Here is an 18,906-nt window from a genome sequence, read left to right on the forward strand (position 1 = left end):
ATAAAAACAAGTTCCTCTCTTCTGTCATTTCGTAAACAACTGAAGACCTGGCTTTTTAATCATTAAATCCAGTTTTTCCTCTCGGGTAAAATACTGCAGATACCCTCAGCGCCGAGACGCCCTTGGGCCATTGATTGCGCTTTAGAAATGTCATTAAATAAATAAATATAAAATTCAGCCGATAGGCCATCAGACCACGGTGCCTTTCCCTTCTTCAGCTGCATTATGGCTTCCCTAATTTCATCAATCTCAAAGGGCAGTCTCAGGAATTTCCTCTGCACATCACTAAGCCACCCTAGCACCACTTTTCCCAGAAAACTATGTGGATCAATAGGGGTTTGCCTTTGGGAAGTATATAATGCTGTTTAATGTTCAGTAAACGTGTCCAGTATGGTGAGAGTGTCTCGGTGCATTGATGCCCCTGGTCCCTGTATCTCCAACACTTGGGTAGTAAATCTTGGATGTCTAGTCACCTCCACCAGTGCCCTACCCGGTCTTTCACCCTCCCCATATTTGCGAGCTACCCAGTATTTTCCCTTAAATGTCGCCTCTCTCATCGCAGTTTCCTCATAGTCAGATAGTTTGTCACAAAAATCTTTCTGCACTTGCCCCGTCTACCCCTGCCCCATCCGCCTCTCCATCCCCCGTAGTTCCTGCTCTAACCGCTGTAATGTCCTACGTATATCTCTAAGTACTCCAAAGCTCTTAGAGATACAAAATCTTCGTATCGTTACTTTAAATGCCTCCCATATCATCTCAACTGTGTCATTCCTGCTAAATAAATCCTTGATTTCCTCTTCTAATTCAGCTTGAAAGACTAAATCTAGCAGAGCTGTGGGTTGCAGTCTCCAGGTTGGTCTGGGTTTATCGTACCCCGGCTGTGGGAGCGATAATTTGACTGGGCAGTGATCAGACAAAGTTCTAGCCAAATGAATCATATTGCCTATGGCCGTCCCCAATCCCCTAGAGATAAGGCAATAGTCAAGACGTGCCCATGTCCCTTTATGAGATGTGAAATGCATTCCCTCCTGAGCCTGTGGGTGTATGTAGCGCCGGCTATCAATTAGTCTGCCTTCCTCAACTATGCCCTGCATCGCCTCCTGAGATTTGGTATAATGATGTGCAGATGTGTCAGACCTGTCTAGATCCGGGTGAAGGGCAACATTGAAATCCCCCCCCCCCCCCCCAATTATGTGAGTGAACCCTATCGATATTATTTTACCCAATAGATCAGTAAAGAATTCAGGGCTATCTGTGTTGGGCCGTAGCAATTGGCAATCGTGACCGAGTCTCTGCCCAGCCGTCCCCATGCTATAACATATCTGCCGCACGGGTCATCTAATGTTCCTGCCAATTCGAAGCTAGTCTGTTTTTTAAAAAGTATGGCCGTCCCTCGTGCATATGAGGAGTAGGATGAGAAGAGTCTACAACTCGCCCATTTGGTAGAAAATGTGTTCGGGGCCCTAGGGTTCAGGTGGGTTTCCTGTAGTAAAGCCACATGTATCTGCTGCCTATCTAGATAGGCCCGGACTTGCCTCCTTTTCCTCGGGTCCCGAGGCCTCCGACATTCCAGGACAGTATGTTAAGCCTGGTGCTATCCCCCTGGGTCGCCATACCATCCTATCTTCCTTTGACTACTTAATAGTAAGAGAGTGTACTTCAACGTGTACATATAACAGTAAGCATGTCTTCCAAAAATGTGCCATATATCTTGTCCGCTGCGGTTCTGAACTCCCCAACCCCCACCCTACCCACCCACTGAAGCATCACAATCATGCCAGTTATTAACATCCCTCCCTCCCTCCCAACAGCCATACCCTTGACCAACATAACATGTACGTCTATTCTCTCCCAATATAAACCCGGCAGGAGAGCTTTGGTAATTACAAATAATTGGAAAAAAATTGAGGGGTACTCCCAGTTGGGGTAATACATCTGGGTGGCCCACGAATACCTCTCTCCAATCCAAGTGTATTGCGGCATGATCCTAGACCCTGAACTGATGTCGAGGGTGTCCGGCTGCAGAATGTATCGACCTCCCCTATGCCACATGCATCCTCTCTGCAGCCGTCTCACCTGCGTGCAGATTGTCTTATCCCAAACCAATGTAAAGTGTTCCAGGCACAGTTGTGCTGATTGTACGTGAAGTGAAGTGCTCTGATGCGCTGTGTGACACTATATTAATTGTCATTCGCTCGCAGCAGTGTGGACTTTGCCGCTTTTAGCCTGCACATAGAGGATTGACTCCCGGGACTGCGAGGACCAGCAGCCCTAAAATCAGCCACAGCTGAGTCCTCTTCCCGCCCTCCTCCTGCCTCCTGAAGCCTGCTCGCGGCCCCCGCTTCGCGGGAGCCGCTCGCAGCAGTGTGGACTTTGCCGCTTTTAGCCTGCACATAGAGGATTGCCTACCGGTACTGCGAGGACCAGCAGCCCTAAAACCAGCCACAGCTGGGTCCTCTTCCCGCCCTCATCCTGCTCAACGTATTTATATTACGCCGATCTCCCGCCTCGCGGGATGCGCGCGGGCGCGCGTCGGGCGAAGCCCGGGCCAAGGGCGGGCCCGTTCAAGCCCGTTACAGCCCGGGGGAGACCAGACCGGGTCACCCCTATTTCATCCGGCTTGTCCCATTTTGTTATCATCTTGACCCACTGTAAGTATCTCTTTGAACTATGAACTTTGCTAGTAAAATGTCAGCATGCGAAAGTAGGAGCAAGGCAGCGATCTCGAATGGATATGTAACAGGGACGCTGGATAATTTTATCATCAGAGCTAACTCAGTCATGGATCATAAGATAATCCTAATGGAGCGCCGCCTCTCTCAAGATCTTGCCCTAGCGAAAAGATCCTCTTTGGGTAATTTCGCAAATGCTCGTACACCAGAGCCCACACTGCGACCAAATATTATTGAAGTTCCTGTGATTCCACACAGTCCAGTCATTTCTCAGGACCAGGGTCATACTTCTCTAGCTGATGAGTTCCAACAATCAGCAGTAACAGACTACCGCAGTGTCAATAATGGACAGTTCCCCTGAAAGACCAAACACCAGGCAGTTGCAGGGGAGACGCGAGGGGGTGATACCGAGGAGGAAGCGAGGGGTTGCTTCTGCCGACGGTGCAATAGTGATACAACTCCCAAGCGCCAGGGCCCAGACGTTCCGAAACCTATGGATAAAAATGGTTCACCACCGCTGACTGCAAACACTCAAGGAGTGGCTAATCCCACCGGCGCAATAGTTGCAACAGAGGACCCATTCCTTGCAAAATTGGGCGCATTTTTAAGGTCTTCGTTCCAACCATTTGAAGACAGACTCGCGCAGATTGAGCAACGGCTTTCCAAGATTGAAAAAGTAACACTGGAGACTGCGGACTGTTTAAAGTCTAAAGAGGCGTCTGTGGGTAATGTTCAACTAAATACTGGACAGGGGGGGACTGCACTACAAAATTCTGTACCATCATTAGCATCTCCTCTTAATGTAGGTATCACAAAGCTAGCTGCACCAGTGGCCTCACTTGTCAATATACCTACAGGGGCCAATGTTGTAAAGCCAAAGGAGGACTGTCAGGACTTACTCGATGGGGGCTCTTCTAAGGAAATTAGAATTGATTTGCCCCCAAAATCGAGTCCGTATCTGGTAGTTTTAACAGGGGTCCCCGAACTTAGTGATGCTAGTAGGGAATCCTTTATGTCTCTAAAAAACAAAGTTTCTGATTGGCTCAACAAAAATAGACCGCTCCCCGGCTACATTACTAGTGAAATTTTGATGGTGCACAGGTTGTCTTGGGTGGAGCTTAGGCCAAAAATCATCAAGGGCGATTGTGTGCTGGTAAATTTCAGGGACCCACGGACTGTGGCGCATATATGTCAATGGATGTGCCATAATCATGGGTCAATCATCCAACCCCTCCCATTGCCATACTTCTACCCTCCGCCCCACACACCAAACACGGAACATGATTGGACCCTAGTAGAGCACCGAGGAGTGGGTAGGGCTGACAGGTGGCGGTTTGTGCAACAACACGTATCCAGCCATATACATACACAAAATAGATACAGTTGCTTGGAAATGGTAGACTGACTGCAGCATACCGGGGTGGGTACAAAGGGGATCTCTCAAAGTATGAGTAATGCACATCATGAGGGAGCTACGGAGCTAGCTAGTAGCCAGCTAACCCGTGACTCCCCAGACCCTCTTTTGTCCAATCCAGGCACTATTATAGGCAATAGCGATCACCCACCTGGGAGAACTGTGACAGGTCGCATATTGGATCCCTCCCTGTCAAGTCCGATTGAAGGTGGCCCAATGGGGAGTGGCGACATTAGCGCCAATGGTATTAAATCTAGCTCTGTGACAATATTATCCTGGAATGTTGCAGGCTTACCCAATAAAATGGCCTGCTCAGAGTGGGGATCCTTTGTGGACAAGAACGACATTTGTCTCTTCCAAGAGACCTGGGCCCGTGAAGAACAATTCCGTGTAGGCTATGCCGCATTCCATGTACCCGCACGTTGTGGGGGGAAGGGGCGACCGTCAGCTGGCCTCACCACCTGGGTCGGTTCGCATCTGGGCTGTACCGCTGAGACTTTGACCACTCACTCAGACGATGTCCAGTATGTAGTTCTGAAGTGGCCAAATGCTTTTAAACTTGCTATTGTTAATGTTTATTCATGGCCTGTAAAGATCGCCAGTGAGTCAAGTACCATTGATGAGCTGTTGCATTTCTTGCACACTCTTACTAGTGACATCCATCTCCTGGTTGGGGGTGACTTAAATTGTCATTTTGAGCCCCTATCTGGGATGAATGAAGCCGCCCTTATGACGGAGGATGATCACTGGGCTATACCTCCGAGCCTGTCTCCATCGCCAAAGACATGGTCCCCTCTAGCAATTCAGATCACGGCCCTAACTTTAAATCACTCTATCAGGGTCTGTAATGGTCGTACGCCTTCGGACATGCCAGCTAGATGTACCTTTAATAAAATGAGACAGGAGTCACGCCTCGACTAAATTATGGTTGAGACACGGCTATGGTCCAAGGTCGTCGACTTTAAGGTAAACACTAGAGCCGAGAGCGATCACAACGTTCTAAGTCTGGAGATGGTTTTTCCCGGTCTTGGAGAGAATGGCACGGCAAATCTGGAGGACCCAGGAGACAGGACCATATTATCAAATGATAGACGTAGGGTTACGTGGGAAAAATAGTGGCAAACCCAAAAGTACTCTATAACATATATAATCAAATTGTTCCCTTGTTTGTGGAGGTTGATGTCTTAAACACTCAACCTCCGCCTTCCGATTTTAATGATAAAATGCAGGCTTTTCATATGGATCTAGTATCCAATCTAGCTGAGGCCTTTAATCCCCAGGTGGCTAAAATGACAAAAAGGGCTCCTGCATCCTCATGGTATAATGCTGCATGCAGAAAGGCCAAGTCCGAGCTAGTTCAGGCTCTAAAGCTCGGTAATAATAAACCCCAAATTCGAGCTATGAGACAACCGTATAAAGAAGTAATGAAATACGCAAAGCAAGAGTGGGATCAAGAAAAGTGGACTAGCCTAACCGTCGCCCTTAATTCAAGGGATGCACGGAGATTTTGGTCAATAGTCAATACAGGTTGTGGAGAACCGAAATCGGCTATCGAACCAAATCTAGATGCCAAAGTCTGGCAAGACCACTTTCAGGCCTTGTACTCGGTAGAACAAGGTACGGAAAGTATTTCGGTACCCCCACCTCCCAGTATGATGAGCTAGAGTTTACTACAGAGGAAGTATGTAATGCAATAGGCAAACTTGCTCCGGGAAAAGCCCCGGGCCTTGATAAACTTCCGGGAGATCTTTTTAGACATGAACCAAAGATCTGGGGCCCATACCTTCAAATACTTTTCAATGCAGTCCTGAGGGGCATGGTGGTTCCCTGTACTTGACTGGGAGCAGAAATTGTCCCAATATTCAAGAAGGGCTCTCCTCTGCTCCCAGCCAACTGCAGGCCTATCAGCCTCATTGATGTTCCACAAAAAAAATGTGCGCGGCACATCTTAGACCGTCTTCAGGACTGGATCGAGGAGCACGCAATCCTCGGCCCGTTTCAAGCGGGTTTAGGAGGAACACCTCCACCATGGATCAAATCTTTCGCCTAATATTACTATTCTGGAAAACGGTGAAGATAGAGGGTGACAGCCTCTATATGGTGTTCGTGGACCTCCGCTCTGCTTTTGACTTAGTGCCCTGGGGGAAATTGTGGACTGTGCTCCAAGAATTGGGTATTCCGCCCCAACTACTAACCATTCTGATGAGGCTACATGAGGAGAATTTTGCGCAGGTCAGATGTGGGAAGAATGGGGCGCTGTCATCCAGGTTCCCCGTTGGCAGGGGGGTAAGGCAGGGTTGCGTGTTGGCACCCACCCTGTTTTGCCTCTATGTCAACGGGGTAATCGCCCATCTAGATGGTGTTCTCCACAATGATGTGCCACGGTTGGCAGGTAGCAGGGTGCCGGCGATCATGTTCGCAGACGACACCCTACTACTTTCTAAGTCTCCCATGGGGATACAGCGCATACTGGATGGCTTTGAGGACTTTTGCAGAGGTCGTGGTCTGGAGATAAATGCTGGTAAAACAAAATTCATGATCTTCAACCCAGCTGCAACTACCCACCCGAATCCTAGTTTAGGCCCAGTTAGATTAGAAAGGGTGTCGACCTTTGAATACCAGGGGGTAACCATTAATGAATATCTGTTATGGGGCCCCCAGCAAATAAAGTCACAAATTAAACTGGCCCAGCTTGTGGGGGGAATACTCAAGCTTTCCAACTCATCTACATTCAAACCCGTTAGTCCCCCTCTGGAGATTTATAAAACTCAGGCGAGGGGTGCAATTCTGTATGGTAGGGAGTTGTGGGGATATTCCTGTAGACTTGAAATTGCCAAAGCAGGAAAACAAATTTATTAGACAGTTGTTGGCACTTCCACAAAGTACCCCGCTACTCCCTCTAAGGCTTGACCTGGGGTTGAGACCTATTGAAGATGAACTAGCGCTCAAACCCCTTAGGTTCTGGCGTAGGCTCTGATAACGCCAGAGCGGCTTAACTATAGGCTAGAACTCAAGGAAATATTAACTCACTATAGCGCAGCTAAAATCCCCTGGCTCATGTTCATAAAGAATGAACTTGTAAGGTTGGGATTGTCTGCCTTATGGTATGATCCAGGGAGGAGTTGCAAAGAGGTCTCGCGCAAGTCCCTCACTAGGATTTTCGTGGACAACAAACCTACTGCTGCTCTGTCTGATCCTCATGCCGGCACCTTAACTAATTTTTTTTAACAAATAAAGTTTCTTATCTTTTCGAGGTTTTCATGGATGATATCTATCCTATTGTAGCCAGGAAACGTTATCTACAATGGAGATACGGTACTCTACCCTTGAAAGCCCTTACTAGTAAATGGTCTGTTTCTGCAGAAAAGAACTGTCCTGGGTGTAGCTGTGACACAGAAAATGAACTTCACGTTCTCTTCTTTTGTCCAGCTTACAGCAAGTCCAGGAAGTACTGGCTCGTACCTCTATGTAAGAATCTGGGTTTTGTACAGTGTACGCATGCTTTTAGAGTTTTAAAAACCGATACGACCAGGCACATTGTATTTGCTGTCTCTCAGTTTCTGGCAGCCATGTGTGCACTCTTTTATGGCAAATTGCTGAAATAAAGATTTTATGAATGAATGAATTGTCATTCGATTTCTGGTGTCCCTGTCCTCAGTGAGGCTTCCAGCGTGGTCGTCTCCTTCCTCTGTTTTTTGAGCTACTTCAGAAAATCTTCCACCTGTTGAGGTTTTGTAAAGAACTTTTGGGTTCCTTGATGTGTGACGCGAAGCCTAGCAGGATAGAGCAAGGTGTAGTCGATCTGGGCCTGCCGCAGTTTCTGCTTGACCGCAAGGAATTTGTGTCTTTCCTCCTGAACGAGCATCGTAAAGTCAGGGTACATGGTGAAGGGTATCCCATCATAATGCAGTTGTTTTTTCTCCCTGGACACACGTAAAGCTACATCTCTATCCCTGTAGTTTAAGAGATGGGCAATTATAGGGTGGGGAGTGCTCCCAGGAGGCGGTCGGGGTCCCAAGGATTGATGAGCTCTCTCGATGATGAAATGGGGAGACAGCAGTTCCAAACCTACCACTGTGATCAGTAGTCTTTCAATGTACTCCTCCATTTTGCCCGTGTTTGTACTTTCCGGTATCCCCAGACCGCGTATATTGTTTCTGCGACTTCTCGCTTCCATGTCTTTGTTCTTCGCTGCTATGATCTGGAGCAGCTTATCCAATTGCGCCGTAGCCTTGTGGACCTGGGCCGTGGTATCTTCAACGTCAGAAATACGTTGTTCCGCTTCTTTAATACGCATCTCGTGGCCTTCTATTTTGCGGGCAATTGCATCCATTCTTGTTGCCATTGTGTCCATTTTGTCCGCAATCGTCGCAAACCCTTGATGCATTTCTGATATCAGTGATTTCATGTCATCTCCTGACGTCAACTGGTGATTTTGTTGTGTGGCATCCTCCTCGTTACCTGCCTCAGCTTCCTGCTGTTGTGTGGATTTTTTTGTTTCGAATGTTAGTCGCGGTTGGCGTGCGTCTAATTTCCCCATTTTGCCAAGTCTCTGTCATCCGCGGTGTCGCACTTCTGATCACAGCTTCCTTTTCTTCCACGTTATATGAGTGGTCACCAGTGAGCGCAACATCTCCCCAGAACCTGTAATGTATTTTTATATCCCGCTTCTCACGAGTCGATCAGGCCAGTGGGCCGCGTGCCGCAACAGGGCCCCCCTGCATCCACGGGCTGCCGCCCACGTGGCCCAATCCGTAAGTATGAGGCCTTACATTAGTTGATTAGTGAACAGTTATCACAGCTCAGTGTCGCCGCTGCGTAATGCCAGAATCTCCTGGCTAGCAGACACTTTCCAGTTCGGGTATCTCTGTCACCTCCTGATGTAGACCAAAGCGCTTCACTGTGTGCAATCGGGTGTGGAGTTGTGCCAGGGCAGACCGCAATCTGTTTACTAAAAGCCCAATGTCGCAATGTCTCTATAACACTATGAAGTTTTGTGGCTGTGATGTAGCCTTCCTTCCCCAAGCCTGGGCGATTAGACATACAGGGCTCCGCTCGACGTTGCAGCTTCACGCCCGCTGAGCTCTCACACAGTGGGCTGCCTCCGTTATGGCCGCTATTGATATGGGCCACGTCACCTTCCCGCCCATCAAAGTATATGATAGCGCACTTTGCTCGCACTGCTCTTATTGCTTAGATTGTCCCGCTTACTGATGGTGCGGTATGGTGTTATGCAGCCTCAACTGCCGCTGAGCGCCGCTCAGGCAGGAGTCACTTCTCAGCCGCCTCCGCCATTTTCTCCCTCAGGCCTTGGTGCCACGTGAAAGCCCCATCCTCGTGTAAATAGCGGCGCTGCTCACCGTCCCTTGTGGTTACCACAGCGTGTACCGGTCACCTCATCCGGTCGTTGTGTTCCGCTCTGCATGCGCCCGGGTGGGTTAGAAGCACCCGCCGCTTGTTCCCCGCATACAAAGGTTTCTCACCCCCGGTCTTATTAGCTAATTGGCATCGGTGGAGACAGGATCAATGTCGGATTTCGGCACCGGACTGCGGGAGCCTCACACTGTGGCAGCCAGTCCGCCCGTGCGCCACCTAGCGCCCCCATCTTGGGTGACTTTATTTATCATTTAGAAGGTGCTGAGAAGAAATAATTGTTATGTTTATCAGAAACTTTTAGTTGTTTTAACATGAAGCAGTTGGTGGCCTCGGCTACACGCATTGCATGTCATACTTTTGACATGTAGGCATTTTTTCAAACTATCCTGCACTGAAGGTGGCAGCATTACTTCCGTTAACTTGGTCTGATCATAATGCAGTTTTTTTTAAATTAGATTTAATAGTGCAAAGCCTAAAGTCAACTCAGCCAGGATGACAAAAAAATATTGTGCCTGGTACAAATTGAATTTTGATGGCATGGAGGAACAATTGAATGGTTTAAGACTTTTGCTTCCATTAAATTCAAATTATGCAGTAGGAGTGTATAATAAGTGGTTGCTAGGTGTCGTTTTTAGGTCTCGCCTATACAGCGCGCATGCGCTGCTTAGGAGATCGTTGGACGTCGTGGAGCTTTTTTTCCAAGCTAATACTCGTGCTTGTGGGGGCATAGAGCTTGCGGGAGTGCGCAGCGGTGCGCCACAAGCACGAGTGTGTGCTTTGAAAAAGAGCAAACACCTGCTGCTTACCGCGCGCGTGCGCGCGTGCATTCCCCCCTCCCACTTGTTTACTTCTAGTTTCACTGTAATTGAAATGCTCTTCATGCTAGTCACTGTGCCTAAAAATCCTTCTTTTTCAATTTGGTTGCCATCACTTTTAAAAATATCAAATAGCACTTTGAAAAATATGTGTACTGGTCCTCCTATTATAAGCGGTGCTACTTTGGTTCTTTTAATATTGTGCACTCCCTTGAATTTCTAGGTGTCATGTCACTTCATGCAGAAGACTGAGGAATTGTTGACAACCTATACTTTCCTGACTGTTCAGAGTCCTTTTTTTCTAGATCACTGTGTGCTTTATTTTCTAGGCTCAATTTTTAGCAATACTCGTCAAGTATCCAATGTAATAACAACTTCATCAGAATCCCAGAAGAGAATGCTCCACTGTGATGATGTTTACCTTCTGGTGTTCATAGGATCAGGTAATTATTGATCAGAAGTGATGCCCTCCAATTAAATGTGGTTATTACAGAGGATAAGCCTGAGTTAACTTTTGGTGTTAAGTTTTGACATTCCAGTGTTTTATAGATCACCATTAGAACGTTTATATGTTAATTACCTAGGCATGCATTGATATTTGTGATAAGAATCTTCAAGAGACATTGTTACAATATAGTACTAGTTTTTATTCCTTTTTGCAGTTTTATATAACGTAGTATCGTTACACAAGGACGCCTTCATTTTTTTCTTTTTTCAGCTCGGGGAAATTAAGTTGTTTGTCCAGAATCACAGGATGTTGAGTTGAAGCCCAGACTCGAACCCTGTTCCCTACGGCCAAAGTCGGCAGCTCTGGCGATTACTCCACATCCTCTACTCTTCAAACAATTACAGATCAACTTATGTATTTGCTCACCCTGCATTATCAGTAAGTGCTGATTTACCACTGAAAATACTGGAGAAGCGGAATGAAGCCCAACCTGGTAGCATTCTTCTGAAACAGTTTTATTCCAATGTTATGCACAATTCAGCTTCTGGAGTGCCCCATCGTTAGGCTGTGTAGTTAACCGCTAATGGTACAGACCACTTTTAGCATGTTAATCGCAGCAGCTTCCACTATCTAATAGCAAAGTGCAAATTCGGAGTAGGTGCTAATTAATCTCTACCATAATCATGTGAACCCTTGTAGACCTTGTAGATCATAATCATGTGAACCCTTGTAGATCTTGACAAACCACATTAAGAACTCGGCAAAAAGTGCTTTCTTCAACCTCAGACTGCTGAACAAAATCAAACCTTTCATTCCAAACAAGGATCTTAAACTAGCCACACAATCTCTAGTTCTATCTAGACTGGACTATGGGAATTCAATCCTTACAGGTATCCCCAAATCACACTTGGCTCCACTAAAAACAACACTACATGCGGCAGCAAGAATGATCACAGGATGCAAAGAATTCGACCACATTTCCCCAGCACTTAAAGAACTTGAATGGCTTCCGGTGGAAATGCGTAGCACCTTCAGAACGGCCTGCCTAACCCACAAGGCCCTCCACGCCGGTAAACCAGAATACCTGGCAACCAAGCTCAAAAAAGCAGGCCAAAGCAGATATTTGAGAAGCTCCAACTCCCTGCTGCTCATCCTTCCAAAAACCAGAAAGAAGAAAACTGCGGACTGCTCCTTCACTGGAAATGCCCCCAAAATATGGAACTCTATCCCTCCGCATATCAGAACTCTACCGTCCTATGCGGAATTCAAGAAGCAACTCAAATCCTTGTTCCTCATCCGCTCCCTAGGTCCCAGATAACTAGGGTCTCCCACTGAACTATGTGTTATCTATGTATCCTTATACCATAAGTCCCACTGTTACGAACTTTCCCTCCCCCAATATTGTCTTTCGAGGGCTGCCTCTACTTGTTACATGTCTTTTTGTTCACCCTGTCACGCCTTTTACTGTAAAGCGCTCTGCTACCTTCGGGTCTTGTTAGCGCTATAGAAAACTTCTAAATAGATCTTCTTGCTAATGCAGGGCTGTTCTAGAAGTCCAGACACATTTGGAGTGGTGACAATTTCAGTCTTTGGTGCTACCTGTGTCATGACATTAAACTCTTATGTGTTCAACACTTAACAAGCTTATAAGATAAACACAAAAAAAAAATGCTCACCCCTCCTAACCTCTTGATCACCATTAATACTCCTACTTCATAGGAGAATCCATGTAGTATGGAAACACAAGAGCTCTGCAAGAAATGTTCTATCTCAGCAAATAAAATGAAGCCTCAGATATAGAAGAATCTCTTGGCAATTTACAAATCAGTGAGGCCTGATGCAGAATGTCCTTTATAGGGAGATGATCCAAAACGGATCCATGAGGTCAATGAAAATGGAGCTTCTAGTGATGTCCAGAGAAACCCAGAAAGATCAGTCTTTAGTCCCCTGACATTTGCCAAACAAGCATTTGCAATGCAATAGGTCTCGCATTGGCGAGACTTTGAGCTATTGGCATTGTAAATGATAATGCCTTTTATTTATTGTAGGAAGGTGGTTTGCCTTGTGTTTAGCTGGTTTTCGACTTAGTTGGACTGGGATCCTGCTAATCAGGGCCCCAGGCTATCTGCTCTCTCTGTAAAATGGACTCCATGTACCCTAGGTACATAACTAATTGGATATTGAGTCACCTTATCAGCCCCTGTATAGTGTACTATAGGTACCCAGGGCATAGGTGCACCCAAGGCCTACCAGGGGCTGCAGCAAATATTTTGCCAACCCTGGCTTGCCATCCAAACTGACACAACTGGCTGATCACTCAGCTGGGGCAAGGTCGTGTAATCACCCCTTGCTTAGGTATAGTATTCCTATATCTAACCTTATAATCTAGACACATATGCACCTATAAGTCACTCCTATGGCAGGCCTTAACAATCCTGGAGGCAGAGGGCTTGGTTTTATGTGAGATGGTGCTCTAGCATGAGCTGAGCCTGTCTGCAGCTTTCGGAACCATGTCCTTATAGCTGTTCTAGGATATTGTCATACCATATACTCTTAAGTGCATTATGAACCTTGCGGTTAAATGTTATCTTTGGTTTGCCTTTATCAAAACATGTCGTGTAAGGTGTCATACACTTTGGAATACTACCCCCTCGCCAATTCTGGCGACGGGGGTATCATTCCACCCTTCTAGAGGGAGAAGACATGTTACTTCCATTAATCCCGGTTAAAGTTAACCAGAGCCTCAACATCACAAAATGGGTGCTGCTGACACAGACACAAGACTGACCTCCTGCTGCTGGGAGCCCTTCCAGCGAGGGAGGCTTGGACAATAGGTTTCCTGTCACAGGGAGGTGCTAGCACCACCCCAGACAGGAGAAAGTGGATTGGGGCAGGGAGGGCTGAATGAAACGAGACACTGCCTGGGGCACACAAGGTGTCCCATGCATAGTCCAGTTCAAACCGGTGCTGGGGCACTCCAGCCCCAGCTCGGGCATGAAACTGGACAAAGGGAAATGGGTGTAACCACCCCCTTCCTGGGTCCCACCCATAGGAGGGACCTAGCAGGTAATCTAGCCCCTTGATTTGGAATAAAGGTAGGAGTTGTGTCCTTAGACTTTAGATAATCCTGACTGAAACTCTGATACAAAACTCTGGACCCTTCGACATCCTACTTGACGTAGAAGACTGAAGAATCTCCCTTGTGGTCAAGGAGTGACCACCCTGTGCAAGCAGGCACCATCAAGCACTCAAAGGTTTGCTTTGATGTTGCTCCTGCCGGAGCTCGAACAACAGAGACCAACAAGAACCAGACTTTCAGACATACAACAGCCCGATCCACAGACACAGCAAAGCTGAGACCCATGGAGGCGACGAGAGACGTGGGACCGGCCATCTTGGAAAGCCAGGAAACTGCTTTCTGTGCAGCTCCTAAGGCACCCTTGAAGCTGTGCATTGTGGATTGAGAAGCCTCAGCCCCGAGCATTCTTTGCACTGAAGAGCACCTCTCCACACTCACCGAGTGCTGCGTGGGGCCCTTTTGCATTTTCCTGCTTGATGCGTCTGTCCGGTCACTTGCCTGTTGGCTAGTGGCCTCTGTGACGACAAACCTTCAAATTTTCAATGCTGGTCTGGTTGCTCCAGACTGGTCCTTGCTCCCCTGAAAAGGAGTAGCTCATCAGACCTTGCTGGTCTGATCCAGAAGCCATCTTTGATTCCTGCGTGGGTTGCATTTGCCAATGCCTGTTGACTCAAAATCGAGATCCGACACTGCCGAAAGTGAGAGCCTTTGTAGGATAGTCTGTGGCCAGTGCCTGGTCATCATCGACTCCTCCTGGTCTAGGTGGCAGCGGAGACAAGCTTCATGACATCACCTGATCGCAACCTGACATCGCCTGGTTCCTTCCTGGTTCCTTCCTGGTCACTGGCTAGTGACCCAGACTCTGTCCCCTCTGCTTTCAGGTACTCTACATCTTCGATCCACCCTTGGATCCAACCGGACTCTTCTCTCCTGGTCGCCTGCAGCATCTTTTCTCCAAGGCTCCATAGAACTCCACGATGACGTGGTTCTTATACCACTATTTTAGTATATGGTTTTACGGGCCACCAGGGCCTATCCATATTTGTGCAACTTTTGTATGTTATAATAAGTTACTTGTTATACGCTTGTGCTCCTGTGCTCATAAAGAGTTAAGGGGATCTATTTAGAAATAAATACATATATATTTTGAATATATAACCTGTGTGGTGTCCTTTCATTTGGTATTAAAAGGTTTGCATATGGTAAAACAGCTAGCTTCACATGCCCTCTTGAGTTTAGACTGCTTTTGTCCATGCTACCCCTAGGATAGCTGGTCTATAAGGTTGACTTTACAACCATCACCATAAGGGTTGTTTGCACTGGTACAAGGTGGTCATCATATACCAGGCCAACTTCTCACATTTATGTGTTGGTTTGTAAAACAAATAAATAAACGGTATTGTCATTAAGAATGCCAATAGCTTAAATCTAGCAAATGCGAGACATGTTGCATTGCAAATGTTTGTTAGCTTTGTCCCAGAAAAAAACCTGAGAATATTTAGAAATAGTCCATCTGCACCTTGGTTCTCCTACAACCTGTAACAAATGAAAGATAAATGCATTAGACCAGAAATAATAGGGAGATCTAGAAATAGGGCTGATGATAAAATCAAGTAGAGAAGCACTATTCGGGAGAATAAGAAACGTATCATTGAAAACAAAGAGTTATTATATAGAAAAAATGTATAATGCCATTAATTCTTCAGGAGAATGTTTTAATACTGTTCATATATGCTAGTGGGCTCCAGACCTTCGGTCGGCCCTTCCATGAGACAGCTGTTTTGCAATAATCTGGTCTCACATTTTAAAGTTCAAATGGAATAGTTTACCATGACTTTGACACTCCTAGACCTTCGCACGATCCGGGGGTGAAACTTTCCCTCTACCCCTAAAGAATTCTAAGCTTTCAGACTTTCCTTTGCTTTCACACAATCAAGTGATTGATCGTATCTCACACACTAATTTATGGGCCCTCTCAGATCCTGTTCCACCTAAGCTAATGTATGGATTGGCGCTTAAAATAGCGCTAACACTTACATAATTAATCCACAATATGATACGGGGAGGTTGCTTTCCTAGGGAGTGGAAAAAGCTTTGATTTACCACTTCTGAAAAAACCTACTCTTGATCCAATGATAGTATGTAACTATCGACCAATTTCTCTACTATTGTTTTCTGCTGAGGTTATCGAGAAGTATCTTAATGGTGTTTTATCAAATTATTTGCGGAGTAACAATATCTTGAATGATGCACAATTCGGTTTTCTATCCAACCTCAGTACTGAGACTGCTTTTAGTCTCAGAAGAAATTAGACTCACCATGGACAATGGTGGAAGGGCTGTAGTGGTCCTTTTGGACCTATCCGAAGCCTTTGACACAATGAGCTATACAGTTCTCTTGGAGAGGTTGGCAAAATTGGGATCTCAGGATCCATTTTCGATCTTCTTTCCTCAGTTTTAGCAGATCAGGACTAAAAGGTGTCTCGTAGTATATTTAATTCAAGACCTTTTACTCTGTTTTGTGGGGTTCCCCAAGGGTCGTCTTAGTCCTAAGCTTTTAATATCTATGTGGCTCCTCTTCCAAAACGTATCCTTTCTTTTGACTTTGCCACTATTGCGTATGTGGAAGACTCCCAGATTGTGGTTACAATCCCTAGTAATGTTGAAGAAGTGGCAGATAGGTTTAACAAATGTATGCCGGCCATCGTAGACTGGATGAGTAGCAACTGTTTAAAATTAGCTACCCAGAAAACTGAGGTTCTCCTTTTTGGAAAAGATGTCACTTTCTGGAATAGCTCCTGGTGGCCTCAATCTCTTGGCTGTGTTCCTTCGACAGTTCCAAAAGAAAGAAATCTGGGAACCACATTTAATTAGGAGTTGGCATTTGTGGAGCAGGTCAATAAATACATATTCTCCACCTTCTTTATTATAAAAAAATAAAGATGGTGTTAGCCTTTATTCCACCGGAGTTGCAGGTCAGTTGTCATTTCCCTAGTTTTGTTTGGACTTGATTACTGCACTGTCCTATATTTAGCCAGAGACTTTTAAACAAGCTTCAGATGCCACAAAATACATCTTGTCATTTGATAAAGAAAATCCAGAAATTCAAGCCTGTATCTGCTGCTTTGGTGGAGCTTCATTGCTCCCAGTCTGAAAAAGGATTGTTTTTAAAGCATTATGTCTAGCTCTGAAAGCGCTACATGGAGTGGGGCCATAATATTTTGAAAGTACATTTCAGTGGTACTCTCCCAAAAGACCTACCACTGCCAGATATGTGATTGTCTCAAGGATAACGAAGATGACAATGGGTGGTTGTAGTTTTGTACACTCATGTAAGTTGTGGAATGATCCACCCTTTTCTCTGAAAAGTCAAGATAATTGTATTTTCTTTCAAAAGTTATTGAAAACCTGGCTGTTTTCAGCACCCCAGTGGCTAATTAGGCTGGTTCAAGGTTGAAGGCCTCGGCATTCAACTAGTGCCAAGATGCACGTTGGGTATTCATGCAATTTTTAAATCAAATCAAGACACAGTGAACGAAAGTATTTGCCCAGGGTCAAATGGTTTGGTCAAGCTGGAAAGCAGGGATTGAAACCATGGTCCCTGCATCAGAGCCCCACCACTAGTTTTTGACTTAATTCCCACAAAAGTTTCTGACTTGTTTGGGCATATTATGTAAGAGTGTTTACCATATCCTTTTTAGGTCGAGCTCTCTCGACCTATTGTCACCAAGATGCCTGTCAAGGGAGACAGATTGGTGCACGAGCCGCTCAGGGTCTGTGCACGAGCTGCTCAGGGTCTGTGCACGCGCCTATGCAGGCCGGCCGAAGGCACGCACACACACACAGAGAAAGACGCGCAAACAGACGCACACACGTCGCCACCCCCCACGCACACACACAGACAGCAGTGTAGCTTTTAAGTGTCCCTTCTTGTCGTCCTTCCACTGTATCCTGCAGTCCAAACCAGGGATATAAGGGGACAGGCAGTTCTGGTAGGACGCAACAGTTGGAGCCGAGCAGCTCCGGCGGGGAGGGCTACGAGCTCAGTCACGCTGCAACTTCCCACTGTCAGCCTCTCTCCGCCCAGCACCGGCGTGATTTTAAGGAGGGCCGAGGGATGGTCGTAGAGGTCTTCTGCTATTCAGGGATTAATAGGCAGACTGTCGCCGCATGACCTAAATAAGAGCGGAAACCCCGAGCCATGAGCTAGCATGACGAGAACCCAGATCCCAGCCCCGCGATCGGTCAGATGGGCTACTGTGAAAGTCTGCAAAACCTCGCCCGGCTAGCCACGTACAAGCACCCGTTTCAGCGGGACTGTGCGCACTCAACAAGGCTCTCTTACCCATCTGCTCCCGCAGCCCCTTCAGGATTGTGCTCGTGTCCGCCATCTTCTGTCAGCCTGGGCCAGGCGTTCACCCGCCTCTGCAGCCGCCAGCGCTTCAGTGGCGAGTCACACTGCGCAGGCGCAAGCGGGCGCGCGGGCGCGCAGGCAGCGGATGCTGCTGGCTGTTGCCAGGTGCTGCCCAACCCCGCCTTCCCCAGCCTAGCAAAACCGTTATTCTGGAGCTGGGCCAGCCAGAGTCGTACTGTCACTAAAAATAACGTGCTTGTCGTGATTTTACCGCCGCTCTTTCCCATAGGAGCGGAGTCACCTTAGAAACGTATCAAAGAAAATAACCGCCTAGACCACGGAATACAGATAGTCGTTCTGCATGGGAACGGAACTTGAGAATCTTCCACAGGTGTCCTCGCAGGGAACCTCTGTCTGAGCCTCAGCGGCAAACACTTGAAAGGAGTGACGAGGAATCTGTAGGAGCATGGAGGAGTCAGTCACTCAAGATTTATATGAGATAACTATGCATACGATAGTATGTAGGGCATATTCACAAAAATATACACGTGAATGCCTATCTATTACAATCTTCTGTAGGTAGGTGTAGGTAGGGGTGTCACCTGGCATTGTCACCTGTCTGTTTTTTCCGGGTTAAGTGTTATGTAATGCACCAACCGGCATAAAAATTTGGAAAATCACCTACAGTAGGTATTTTTCCCACTTTCATTTTTTTTATGGAGTAGAAATAAATAAATACAGACAGCTTC

This window comes from Lissotriton helveticus, chromosome 7 (assembly GCF_964261635.1).
Source record: "Lissotriton helveticus chromosome 7, aLisHel1.1, whole genome shotgun sequence".
Taxonomy (NCBI): Eukaryota; Metazoa; Chordata; class Amphibia; order Caudata; family Salamandridae; genus Lissotriton; species Lissotriton helveticus.